Source organism: Phaseolus vulgaris, chromosome 7, assembly GCF_051622355.1.
Source record: "Phaseolus vulgaris cultivar YP4 chromosome 7, ASM5162235v1, whole genome shotgun sequence".
NCBI lineage: Eukaryota > Viridiplantae > Streptophyta > Magnoliopsida > Fabales > Fabaceae > Phaseolus > Phaseolus vulgaris.
In genome coordinates, this window is record NC_143504.1 from 12,620,997 (window position 1) to 12,635,022 (window position 14,026).

Here is a 14,026-nt window from a genome sequence, read left to right on the forward strand (position 1 = left end):
TGACTCGTCCCTCACAACAAAACCGCCAACTAGTGTACCATGTAATAACACCATCTTCTTTCGATGGGGATTTCTTTGAGAACTAAGTGAGGTTTGCAAAAGCTTAATGGATGAATGGAGCAAGAAGAACTTATAAGAAGTTATGGATTTCTTGGAGTAGCCGTGAGGTGTAGGCAAAGTGATTGGTGAGATCAAATCACTTGGAAAAGAGGGAAGATATTAAAAGGTGTATATCCTAAAGAGGCTAGACAAATGAGAGTTATAAGCGTCAAATTCAACAATATAACTCTAATTGTATTGATCTAAATTTTGGATAGCTAAACACCTCCTTTTACAGGTAAAGAGGCCAACCAAAGGTTACATGAGAAACGACGGGAAAATTCAAAAATAAAGGATTCAAAGTTGGCACCTACTTAAGTCACATGACAAACATGTTTGATGAGTGCATCTTGTGACCTAATTAGGTCTAATAACTGACCTAGGGTTTAGTGTGAATTGTAATTAAGCCTAATTATACTATATGTATGCTTTAGAAACCTAACCCTAATCATAATATAATCAATGACAAAATGCAAGCTAGAATTCCAGTATACTTCTAAACAAGAATTTTAAATTGTACTATAGATTGTATCACTAGGTTATGTTTCATTCAAACACGTATTGGAGTAACATAGTTCCACTCATCTTGGAATCTTCTAGCCATTTCCCTAGTGGTTGGTCCTTTACTCAGAGTTCTGCCATCAACACCATGACTCATTAAAAAATTAACCAAATACACCACGTCTCAATAAAAAAAAATCAAAATGCACAATGGATAAAAATTTAACTCAAGTTCTTTCAACACCTGCACGACTCCTAAAGAAATTTAATTTTCAAATCAACTGAAGTCGTATAGCATAAACACGTTTTTTTCCAAACCTAAAATCACTCAAAAGACCACAACTTCAATTAATTAATTTCTAATCTTAACAAACACCCCACAACTTTATAATAATAATCAAAATATTTTTTATTGACTTCTTCTTAATAAATATGAATTTGTGTAAATTTAGAAAAATTTCATTAAATAAAATCGTTTCATAATGACCACAACTTATACTTATATACGTAATAACTTATTTTTAATCATATTCGTAATAACTAAACCGAATTGCACTATTAATTAATTTTCCTTGCAAATGGTAGGGCAAAGTGTTTTGAAAAGTTAAGGAGGGAAGTAATAAGTGGCGGCAAAAGAACAATGGCAATAACAGTTACACTTGTTTCATTCTCCTTCTGTTCTAACTCTCCTCGTCCACTCTAGCTTCCTCATCCCTAATCTTTTTCCTTCGCTTTCCAATTCCAAACCCTAATTTTTTCCATCTCTCTCTCGTTCTCTATCTCTTCCACTTTTTTTTTTTTTCTCGCTAATCGCTCAGCGTTCTGATCGCAGATCGTCGGAGATTTTAAGGTGTAATGGCACTTTATGAAGCACTTCTGCTGTAGGAAAGCCATTTTGATGACTGGGAACTGCATGTAAGTAAAGCGGAGAACGATTTCGTGAGTATCTACCTCCTCTAACTGAATTATCTTCTGGTTTCAACTCAATTGTATCGAACAAGGGTTTGTCTTTTGCATTTTTGGTGAATAGAATTTGGCTTTGATATTCCTAACAGAGATGTGTCTTGTTACCTATCGTGAACATATAATTAAGTGCTACTAGTTTGATTAATTTATGCCATTTTTGTTCAAGGATTTTTGTGTTTCATTTATTGTACTCTTGATCTATTGTTTTCTTTATCAGCTAATGGTGCTCTGTTTTATGCGGATGTTTCTTTGTCTGTGAATGATAATTAGTGGGTGGTGGTGAAAACTAAATGGAATAATATAACTTTTGCACTTAACTGAATAACAAGGTAAGGTCTATCTTTTTATTTCTTTGCAGATATCCTAGGTATCCTCCATAGGAGACAGTCATGCTTGAACTTGGTAGGACTTGGACAACAAAGTTCTTCCTTCGAGTATTTGATACACCTATATACTCAAGGTTTGAATTCAAGATACAATATATCAAATTCTAATTGTTGGCTTATTGCAATTTTTGAATGGGAAAAAAATACAAATAAAAGTACGGAACTAAATATGTCAGTGATAATAATCTTAAACTCCTCTTATCCTCTAAACAATCTTGTAGAGAATCCAGTATTTTGGCGTTTAGATGGCTTTATTTTGGATGAATGGGTCAGTATCAGCCACTCTAAACTTTGTAACTGGGCTTTGCTTATGTTTTGACAGATTATCTTTCTTAATATTTATATACATTCCTATTGGATGAATTTGTAGGCATTTAAAAATAAAAAGGTATAATAGATACTGGTAGACCACAGACATAAATTATTGTTTATAAGTTCCTTCTCAACTATCAGTTTAGTTTGGTTGTATTTCTTTATCAAAGCCCATATTTAAGATTTCGAAGCTAGACTTAAACCAGTCCATGCATACCCATTACATATGAAGCTTTTGAATATATTGTTGTAATTAATCGTTGTAACTTGTTAAATAAGATGAGAACAGAAGACAAGTAAACATCTTAAGACACAATGGAATCTGACAAATTTGCCATAATATATATGACCCATGCATAATATTGTGAAAAAGGGATCATATTTTGCTTGAAATTTTTTGTTCTGTAATGATGGTTCTATGAACTTGGAGGTATTGAATCTAAGTTTACTTGGACTTAGTCTTAAGTGTTGGTTGTATTCTTGTATCTGACACATGTATGCACAATTTTTTCTCTTGGAGAATCATAGCCATGAATGCTTATTTTTAGTGTATGACATCTTAAAGTATAGGGAAAAGATTGTTTAAAGGTTCAATTAATCTGATCAGCACCCAAGTGCTTGGGGAACCTTCCCTTAAAGTATCAAGGTGAACATGATTGTTCTTGCACAATTCAGTGGACCAATCACCACTCTGGGAGCCACTTGACTTGTGTTTGTGTTTGACCATGGGAGTCAGTGGGTCTTCAACTGTGATGGAGCTTGGTTTCATACAAATGCTGGCCAAGCTCCCACCACCACTAGAGCTGCTAGACTTTGGCGCTCATACAGTGCCCAATATTAAGCTGGCTGTTAAGAGGGTATAGCCGCGCTAGTTAAGTATTTCACTAAGCATGTCATACTATTCTATGCAAAACTTAGGCTACTTTCGGTTCCACAGAAGGAAAATAAAAATAAAAAATGAAATAGGGTGAAAACTGTACTTTTTCGTTTGAGGACAAAGAAAAATAAGAAAAAAATCTAGAAGAATAAGAAATCATCATGCCATAATAGTTCACCATTCAACTTAGTAATTGAGGGTTGGTTTATGGAAAAAATATAAAAAATGTAAATCTGTCTTTATTTAGGCCAAATGTCTAGTTTAGGGTTCTCTTAAAATATTTGGAGACCCTTTTCTAATAATGAAAATTGGACCCTTCCAACACTCTGCTTTGTGCCAAGGGCATCAGGCTTGGAGTGTGACAAGTGTAAGTGACCCATCAATGAATTTAGGATAAACTTTGATATCACTTTATAATTTGTGTTTAGAGTCTAATTCAAACCCACAAAACTAACTTGTTAGGTGAAAATTATCCAAGTTTTGTAAATTTTATTTAAGCCATATCTTTAGTTGATGCGCTACTAGATCCCCACCCTTGAAATTGCAATTAAGACAACCTCTGAAGAGTCTGCTAGCAAGACAAGCTAGGATTTAAGCTGTATTTCCAACAAAAACTGTGGTATATTGAATGCTAATTGGAAGCTTTATCCATCAAAACTATTTTTTTTAATGTCTGATAAAATTATTGTTTGAAGGACTGAGTTTTGTGTTGTAAGACAACCTTTGGCTCTTGAATTGAATTTGTGCGTAATTAAAATGAACTGAATTTTTCGCTAGTTACATATTCTTACTTCAAGATGTCTCTTGTATTTTGTAGATGAGCATGGGCCGTGAACGTAGTTCTCATAGCCCTCTCATAACAAACATCTAGTGGTTAACTAGTCATTTAAAAGAGGTACATTTATTGCTTCTCCTGCTTGTTATTTTTCCTATCATATGTATATGTATGTGTATTTATATATATTGTAGGAGAATAATTAAACCTACATGACATGAATGAATAAACTTTTGTTATTGATTTCTGCTATTTGTGTTTATTATCAACTATTTATACTGATAAAAATGCAATAGTTACTATTGATTTTAATATAATGTCAGCATGTTTTTAATGAATGTATGTTTCATGCTTGAATAGAAATGCTTTACAGGTCAATCCCGCTTGTTATGGGATTTCATATCCTAAACTGAAAATTCTTCTATTTTCTTTGTAACATTCTGTATATACTTTTCATGTTAGAAAAAAGACTACTTGAAGGTGCTGAGACATGCTATTCAATGATCTTTTGTTACTCAGGAGCCAACAATTACCTTAGGAAGTTGGATCTTCAATATTATTAGCTTTTGATGGTAAATATCTTAGCTGCATGTCCCATTATTATTGTTTTCATTTTCCTCTCTTTGCTAACCTACTTGCTGTAAAATGCAATCTGGCTTGAAGAGGACGAGGTGCATGTTCCTTTTGATCAAATCCTCTGACACAAACAAATCCTGAAATGAAGCATGAAATTGTTAAGAACCATTACAAGGTTGGTAGATGCAGATGAGTACTAATCACTGAATGAAGCATCTAGAATGTGGCTCAATATTTCCGGAAACTATATCGGTTGACTAGTTGTATATTGTATCACTTGGAAATGATGATACATACATTGACACAAACATCTGGATTTATCTTTTTATTGGAGAAGGTAATCACGTAGTTGTGGAATTTGAAGGTGTAGATGATGGTTTAATATGACATTGTTATAAATGTTGTGAGAATAGCTTATGATTATTATTTATCATTTTCCTTAATTGTTGACATTTGATAGTTATGAAAATTTTGCTAAACCTAGAGTTACACCCTAGTCTAGTAATTTATTTTGGTCCCTGGTGAATTGGCTTCCGATACTGAATTGGTGATCATTTGGAAGAGATAACTGGTGCATTATATTTTTTAGCAAATCCATTGCCAAATACTGCTTTCTTTCATTTATGTGAACTTATATATACCTGCTGAGCATGTACGGTATTGAGTTGAAATTCTCATTGAGTTAGGTTTGGTAAATTTAGATTTTAGTATGCCCCATTTATTGAGGTAACTAGTTGAAATGTTCTATTATTTCCTTTGTTAACAAAGTTTAGCATGGCAAATGAAGAAATGCTTAAGACTGAAAATATGATAAATAGAGCTTATGAGATTTGATTACATTTTAATGTTAAATAAACAACTCATATAGGAGTTTTCCAATACAACCATACTACCTATATTTAATACCTATTCTAACTCTCCACCAAGCTAGAGCATACAAATTGTATGTACTAAGCTTGGAGCAAATAAATTCAATGTGAGGTCCCCTTAAGGATTACCTATATTTAATACCTATTCTAACACTCTCCATCAAGCTAGAGCATACAAATTGTATGTACCAAGCTTGGAACAAATAAATTCAATCTAAGCTTGGAACAATTAAATTCAATTTGAGGTCCCTTAAGGATTACCTATATTTGATACCTATCCTAACACTCTCCATCAAGCTAGAGCATACAAATTGTATGTACCAAGCTTGGAACAAATAAATTCAATCTAAGTTGGAACAATTAAATTCAATTCGAGGTCCCCTTATGGATTACCTATATTTAATACCTATCCTAACACTCTCCATCAAGCTAGAGCATACAAATTGTATGTACCAAGCTTGGAACAAATAATCAATCCGAGGTCCCCTTGAGGATCTGGTGGTTAACACATCTGCAAGTTGATCATTGGATCTGACAAACTTAGTATATATTTCTTGACAACAACTTTTCCTGAATAAAATGACAATCAAGTTCTATGTGTTCAATCCTCTCATGGAACATTGGATTAGAAGCAATGTGGAGAGCAACTTGGTTATCACAATAAATCTTCGTTTGTTGGATCTTACAAAATTTTAATTCTTGAAGAAATTGTTTCACTCATACAAGTTCACAAGTAAGAGACGACATTGCCCTATATTTAGCTTCGACACTAGATCAGACAAGCACATTTTGTTTCTTGCTTTTCCAAGAAATGATGTTTCCTCCAATGAGAACACAATACCCTATAGTGCAATCTCCAATATAAGGAACAAGTGCCTTTTGTCCTTCCATCTTCAATATCCTGCTCTCCTCAAGTTTGAGATCATCCAGTTGACAAGTTATCTGCTCTATCAGAGAACATATAATAATTATAATTATATGTTTACTGAAAATTCCATTCCTTTAATACAACACATTACCTGAGGTAGCAAAGCATTCACAACTGCTGGCTCTAATCTTTTGCTTCTCTACAAATCTACTATTTTTAATGTAGATATCTGGCATTTCTTCATTTGACTGTGATAGAAATCTTTTTGTCTTTTTTCCTTGCATCCTGTGGATTCTCCTTAGACATTTTTTTTTCTTGGAGACCTTCCACTGACTTTTGCATGGCATCTATTTTCTGTTTTTTGCTTTCTAATGACATCTTTGGTGGGAATTACACCTTTGAAATTTTCATCAGCTTGTAAAGTCTTTTGGGACCCGGAAGTATCAAAAGAATCTGTGGCCGAGTCATGTTTGTTCTTAGTGCTTTTGCAATATTTTCTCTTGGAACCCTTTGCTTCAATGGAATTGGAGAGGATGTTAGGCACCAACTGAGAACCCTTTGCAGTATTGCGAAAAATCCTTTCTCCTGTCTTCTGCAGGTTTTCAAACCATGTTTTTTAGAGGATATTATCAATTTCCTTTGCATAATGAATGTACTGCTGCATAAATCCATTATTTCCTTCCTGGTTCAGACCAGAATTTCCCTTGCCACAGATGTTGTTAGAACGCTTTTGGTCCACATATGTTGTAGAAATTGTCGCAGATGATGGATCAACAATTTGCTGTTGCTGTCCATCACAATATTCCTGAACTTCATTTTCTCTGGAAGTAACCAATTCTTTTCGTTTGTCTTTCTCCTGACTTGTGCATTCAGTTATCGTGTAATCCGATATTGTACAAAACTGGTTGTTCACAAATTTGATTTGATCAATCATTTTTGGTACTGATGGGACAAAATTGGTAAAACTAGCAGTTGCACCAGCTTCAGCTATTGGCACGGAGTTCAGATTATAATCATGGTAAGAATCACCTGTAACTGCAGTTTTAGTGACTCACCAATCAATTGCTGAACTCATAACGAATGCAAGAAGGTAGTGCTCAAACAGCTAAAAGAAATGGAGTTTGTTGTGGTTTAACATCACAATTTTTATCATGTCTCTTTGCTGCTTACTTGATGTGTGAGGGATATCTGTTATAGGTATTCACAATGTAGAAAAATAATAAATTAATTATTAAAGAAAGTTATTGTCTATATTCATCATCAATGTTTATAAATTCATGCTATTTTAAAGAGCAATCACTTTTTTTTATATCACTTTATGTGCACCAAATATCTTTTGGGTTTCTGTGAGTGTCAAATAGTACCGGTACTTTTCTCTCCCCCGTCCCTCTTTCATTACACTGTTGTATTTCTTTTTCTTTTTTAGGATCTTTATAACAAACTGAAGGTTTGTTAGCTTAACTGAACTCTATTAGTTACAGTTTGGTATCCTTACTACGGTTAGCTTCTCTACTGTAGTTAGTTTTCAGCTTACTTAGCTCATCTTTTTACAGTTTATAAATAACTGAAGCTTACTATAGTAAATTAGGTTTTATAATTCTCATTCATAAGAAATCAATTTCGGTCCCTACTCTATTATTCTAATATAGTATCACCAAACAACTCTAACCTGCCCTTGTTCTCTTCTCCTCCTCTATTAGTGGCTTCACTCAATCTTTGAAAAGCTTTTGCTTTAAATAACGGATTATTAAATGCTGTTGGAGATCTCACATCGACTAGAGATTAAGACATTTCATAGTTTATAAGTGGGTGCAAACCTTACCTTATAAGCTCGGTTTTATGAAGTTGAGTTAGGCTTAAAGTCCACTTCTTAATATGATATCACAACCATTTAGAGCCTATCCTAGTGAGTGATTGTTGGGCTTATCAGGCTACCTGCTATCGGGCCGCTATCAGACCACTCATAATATATAGTCTCATGCACGAGTTGGTAGCCTCAACGTGAGGGGTGTGTGTAGGAGATCCCACATCGACTAGAGATTAAGACACTTCATAGTTTATAAATAGGTGCAAACCTCACCTTATAAGTCGATTTTATGAGGTTGAATTAGGTTTAAAGTTCACTTCTTAATATCCTTAATATCCTCAATATCTTCATTTTGATTGGTAGAAAATATTTTTAAAATCTTTATGTTCATTTCAACATATTTTTATTTCCTTATTTCAATAAGTTTGATTGTTACAAAGAGGTGATGAGAATATAAATAAAGAAATTCTTTATTTCTCTATGTAGTTAATTTGGTATGAGAGCTTCTGATCTTGGGACATTGAAGTCAATGGTGGGCCAGAAAGGTGTGCCCTACAGTGACAATCACAATGCCAATAGTTGCGTTGCCAGTGAGTTGCTATGCAATGTCATGCGCCACCACCAAAGTTAGTCTGTGTAGCCTATACAGTTAGCTCCAGTGAAGCCCCCTCACTTTTGTTACCACCACATACAGGTTTGTCTAAACATCATGAGCCCAGCCCAAAGGGCGATGATGTTCCATTTGACTTCGATTTGAGTATATTTGCACCCACTTATATAACTATAATTTGGCATATTTCTAATTAATGTAGGATTTCTAGCACACCTCTTTGTGCCAAGAATTGGATATCTCGAATGTAAGAATAGAGAGGGGTTCGATAACGAGTGACACGATAGACCCAACAAATCTTGTTAGGATATGTTTTGATACCATATTAGAAAGTGGAAGTATAACTCAATCTCACAAAACTAGATTATAAAGTGAGATTTGTATTTATTTATATGTTATAAAATAGTCATATTTTTAATCAATATGAGATCTTCGACAAGAAATAAAATCTCTTATTTTTTGCAAAATTTTCCAAATTGTTGATGTTCTCACTAAAAGCCTTGCCTCCTACTCAATTCACGACTCTTTGGCTCAAGCTTAGAGTTGCGGATTTGTATGCTCACTCTTAAAAAGTGTATTTTAAGCTTAACTCAACCTTACAAAACCGGTTTGTAAGGTGAGGTTTGAACTCACTTATATATTATGAATTAACCTTATCTCTAGTGGATGTGAGATCTCTGATACTCACCACCACACTCTTGAGCTTGTAGGGGTGTATTGGAGTATATACATTACTCAGTTGTATTTCTTTTTCTTTTCTGGAATCTCTGGAACAAATCAGTTTTGTTATCTTTACTACAGTTAGCTTCTTTACTATAGTTAGTTCAGCATAGTTAGCTCATCTTTGTGAAGTTATAAATAGCTCAAACTTACTATAGTAAAATACGTTTTGTAACTTCTTATTCATATTGTAATCAGACTCTCTCTACTGTTAATCTAATATGGATATTAAACTACTTTATGCAAATTAACCGTTATGGAACCTAAAGATTTAGTTCACTATCAATATATTAGTTTAAGCTTGAGTGGCTAAATGTGACATGAAATTGAGTTGTTTAATATTCATTTGTCTAAAGTTTATTGTGTTTGAATAAGCGGAATAACATTAGAAAGGCATATCTCTAAGATTCTATCTGTAGTTGAATTGCAGAAAAAAAGTAAGTTACCATTTGGTATCTCAGAGAAGATGCCCTCCAGTTTGTTTGGGACTGGACAGTGAATGTCTTCGTTGAGCTAGCTGTCTGAAGCTGAATGGATATTGCATCTCTGTAAATCTGCACCGCTAGCCTGAGGATAAAACTCTGTCAGCATTGAATTACTTGATGCTATGTTATTGCTCGCATCCAAATTCCTGTTAGCAGAAGCTATATTATTTGCGTTCTTTAGCAGTAGTTCAAAGGTGTTACTGTTTGATCCATTGTTCTCATAGGGCCACGGCTGAATGTAGGAGCCTGGAATGTGATCCAGAACACTATTTCCATCCATTAAGTTGCCATCTAATGTTTTCTTTTCTGTTCGGCTAGTTTGTCCAATTAGAGGGAGATTCTAACTTGGTCCTGGGTAATGCAGCAATTTCTCATTCATCTAATAACTTCCAGCTACAGGAATTTCTTGATAATTTGCTCTTCTCATTTGGTTCATTGACCACTCTGATGGTGTATTGGATCTTAGTAGAGTGAGCTTGTCGGGGGTGATGTTCATTTCATACTGTTTCTCATCTTTGCCCAGAAGTTGTTTTCCAAAGTTTATTGAAATCCTGAAATTACCGGGAAATGAAGTATGTTAGTTTGTGATGGATATGATACAAAACATACACCCAACACTCCTATTTATACTAATATTCTGGATCAGGTACAAATGCAAAAGTAGAAGGCCAATAAGACAATTCTTATTCTTAACAACATTTGATAATATGTTACATAAATTGTTAGGGTGAAAAGGCAAGACAAGATAAACACGCATAGAAAATATGGTATCTGATGAGCCATATTCGACAATTAAGCAAGAAACAGTTTTAAACTCCCATTTCAAACTCTGAAAACTTGATCTGAAGCATATACGTGTTTTCCTAAGTCATTTTTTTTCCGACTACGATTCAAAACTCTATTTTGAAATAATTAGCTTAATAGAAAAATGAGGATGTTCTGAAGTAAATCCTTATCATCGCAGCTAAATGCTATACCAAATCATGGTCGTGTTCCACATCTGAAGCAACATTCATTTGTCGACCACTTAGATTAGATTCAGCAGTGAAGACGTCAAACATACGTCAACGTAAATGTTAATTCAATGTCTATTAACATGGATAAAATTTCACAGTTATCAAACTCATCACTGTTTCAAGCTATATCAGGTTGATGTTTTAAGTTATAGTACTTTGAATTCACATAAAATTGTGTAGGTGATGTTACTCTAAACGTAACATTGCAAGTAGAAAAATCAATGGTGAAGGCAAAGAATAAGATGCATAAAAATGAATAGGATAAATAAGTAGAGGCAAGACTGGATGATGCATCTGCTAATGCGTGGTAGGATTGTAAATCACGGGCGTTTGAATGATCATTTTAAATTCTACATTATGTATCAGATCAACAGACATTGCCATTAACACTTAAAAACGTCCAAACAACACATTAAACACCATAAATAAAGACGATAAACTAGCAGAACATTCAAAGCCTAAAAAAAGATTCATCTTCTATCGTTTATTATGCTTAGACCATATAGTTCAAACAAGGGTGATTGGTGTTATTCCTATCTATATTCTCAACATACCTTCAACTAAAAATATGAAGATATTTAAGGAAAAGGGCCAATGATCACCCAAACATGCATTTTTTCAGCTCCTTAGAATCAACAACTACTGACTGATCTCAGCAAAAAGAGAAAAATAAAAGGTAAATGAAGAGCCCAACAGAGGATCTCACCTGCTATGCTGTTTCTCATCCATCTGAAGAAATTTCGAAGCTGAATGGAGTAGACTAAAGGTACAAGTTCTACAGCCTCTTCAGGAGTATTTGAAAATATACTTTACCTTCGCCTAGATTAGCCCTGAATGATTGAAATCGTTATGTATTCACAAAATTCTTTGTTTTCAATCCAGTGTAATCTCATCCTGCCAAAATTCCCTCCAACACATTCTTCACCATAGCTACTGCAGCATTACAACATAACATGTTAAAGAATATAAATAAAAAATCTTCCCAGGCGTGAATGGCCCGGTTTAAATGTTTAAATGAATGCCTTGAACATGGAAATGCGGAGTAAAAAATGGAAACTAAAAGCAGAAGCAGAGGTATTCAACACAATACCAAAAGAACAACTTTGTGAGTGGCTGTGATCTGATTCTATCAAGGAGTAAAATCCGTTTGTTATAAATGGGTTTTTGTCACAATTGACGATGATAAAATAGAATCTTGAGAATCTATGAAATGAAGGATACACGTAAAAACTTGTGTTATTGAATAATTGTAAGAAGAACACGAATATGAAATGGTAGTAAAAAATATAATATTGTTTTGCAGCTGAGCTCACCGATCTGTGTGAGCTCCTCACCAAACACACTCAATGCCGGAATGGAAACAGAGCGAGTCTTTCAGAGAGAGAAACAACGGCGGGGGAACAACAGAAAACCATACATTATAGTAACTTCAAAAAATAATAATAATAATAATAATAATAATAATAATAATAATAATAATAATAATAATAATAATAATAATAATAATAATAATAATAATAATAATAATAATAATAATAATAATAATAATAATAATAATAATAATAATAATAATAATAATAATAATAATAATAATAATAATAATAATAATAATAATAATAATAATAATAATAATAATAATAATAATAATAATAATAATAATAATAATAATAATAATAATAATAATAATAATAATAATAATAATAATAATAATAATAATAATAATAATAATAATAATAATAATAATAATAATAATAATAATAATAATAATAATAATAATAATAATAATAATAATAATAATAATAATAATAATAATAATAATAATAATAATAATAATAATAATAATAATAATAATAATAATAATAATAATAATAATAATAATAATAATAATAATAATAATAATAATAATAATAATAATAATAATAATAATAATAATAATAATAATAATAATAATAATAATAATAATAATAATAATAATAATAATAATAATAATAATAATAATAATAATAATAATAATAATAATAATAATAATAATAATAATAATAATAATAATAATAATAATAATAATAATAATAATAATAATAATAATAATAATAATAATAATAATAATAATAATAATAATAATAATAATAATAATAATAATAATAATAATAATAATAATAATAATAATAATAATAATAATAATAATAATAATAATAATAATAATAATAATAATAATAATAATAATAATAATAATAATAATAATAATAATAATAATAATAATAATAATAATAATAATAATAATAATAATAATAATAATAATAATAATAATAATAATAATAATAATAATAATAATAATAATAATAATAATAATAATAATAATAATAATAATAATAATAATAATAATAATAATAATAATAATAATAATAATAATAATAATAATAATAATAATAATAATAATAATAATAATAATAATAATAATAATAATAATAATAATAATAATAATAATAATAATAATAATAATAATAATAATAATAATAATAATAATAATAATAATAATAATAATAATAATAATAATAATAATAATAATAATAATAATAATAATAATAATAATAATAATAATAATAATAATAATAATAATAATAATAATAATAATAATAATAATAATAATAATAATAATAATAATAATAATAATAATAATAATAATAATAATAATAATAATAATAATAATAATAATAATAATAATAATAATAATAATAATAATAATAATAATAATAATAATAATAATAATAATAATAATAATAATAATAATAATAATAATAATAATAATAATAATAATAATAATAATAATAATAATAATAATAATAATAATAATAATAATAATAATAATAATAATAATAATAATAATAATAATAATAATAATAATAATAATAATAATAATAATAATAATAATAATAATAATAATAATAATAATAATAATAATAATAATAATAATAATAATAATAATAATAATAATAATAATAATAATAATAATAATAATAATAATAATAATAATAATAATAATAATAATAATAATAATAATAATAATAATAATAATAATAATAATAATAATAATAATAATAATAATAATAATAATAATAATAATAATAATAATAATAATAATAATAATAATAATAATAATAA

At 29.9% G+C, this 14,026-nt stretch overlaps 2 long non-coding RNA genes across 14 annotated transcripts; one reads left to right on the top strand and one right to left on the bottom strand.

The window, feature by feature from the left end:
* The first annotated feature begins 1,188 nt into the window (after nucleotides 1-1,188).
* On the top strand, nucleotides 1,189-10,234 carry LOC137828677 (uncharacterized). Of its 13 annotated transcripts, none has more exons than XR_011083943.2 (7): nucleotides 1,189-1,539; nucleotides 1,925-2,026; nucleotides 3,959-4,036; nucleotides 4,379-4,488; nucleotides 4,580-4,829; nucleotides 8,523-8,730; nucleotides 9,786-10,234. It is a non-coding gene; the product is annotated as an uncharacterized LOC137828677 (long non-coding RNA). The 13 variants fall into 13 exon arrangements; XR_016523454.1 differs by having other exon boundaries at nucleotides 9,797-10,234; XR_016523455.1 differs by having other exon boundaries at nucleotides 4,580-4,667.
* On the bottom strand, nucleotides 5,955-12,282 carry LOC137828678 (uncharacterized). Its single transcript, XR_016523465.1, has 4 exons — nucleotides 12,181-12,282; nucleotides 11,574-11,800; nucleotides 9,813-10,402; nucleotides 5,955-7,264 (listed from the first exon to the last, which is right to left on the bottom strand). It is a non-coding gene; the product is annotated as an uncharacterized LOC137828678 (long non-coding RNA).
* Nucleotides 12,283-14,026: the final 1,744 nt, after the last annotated feature.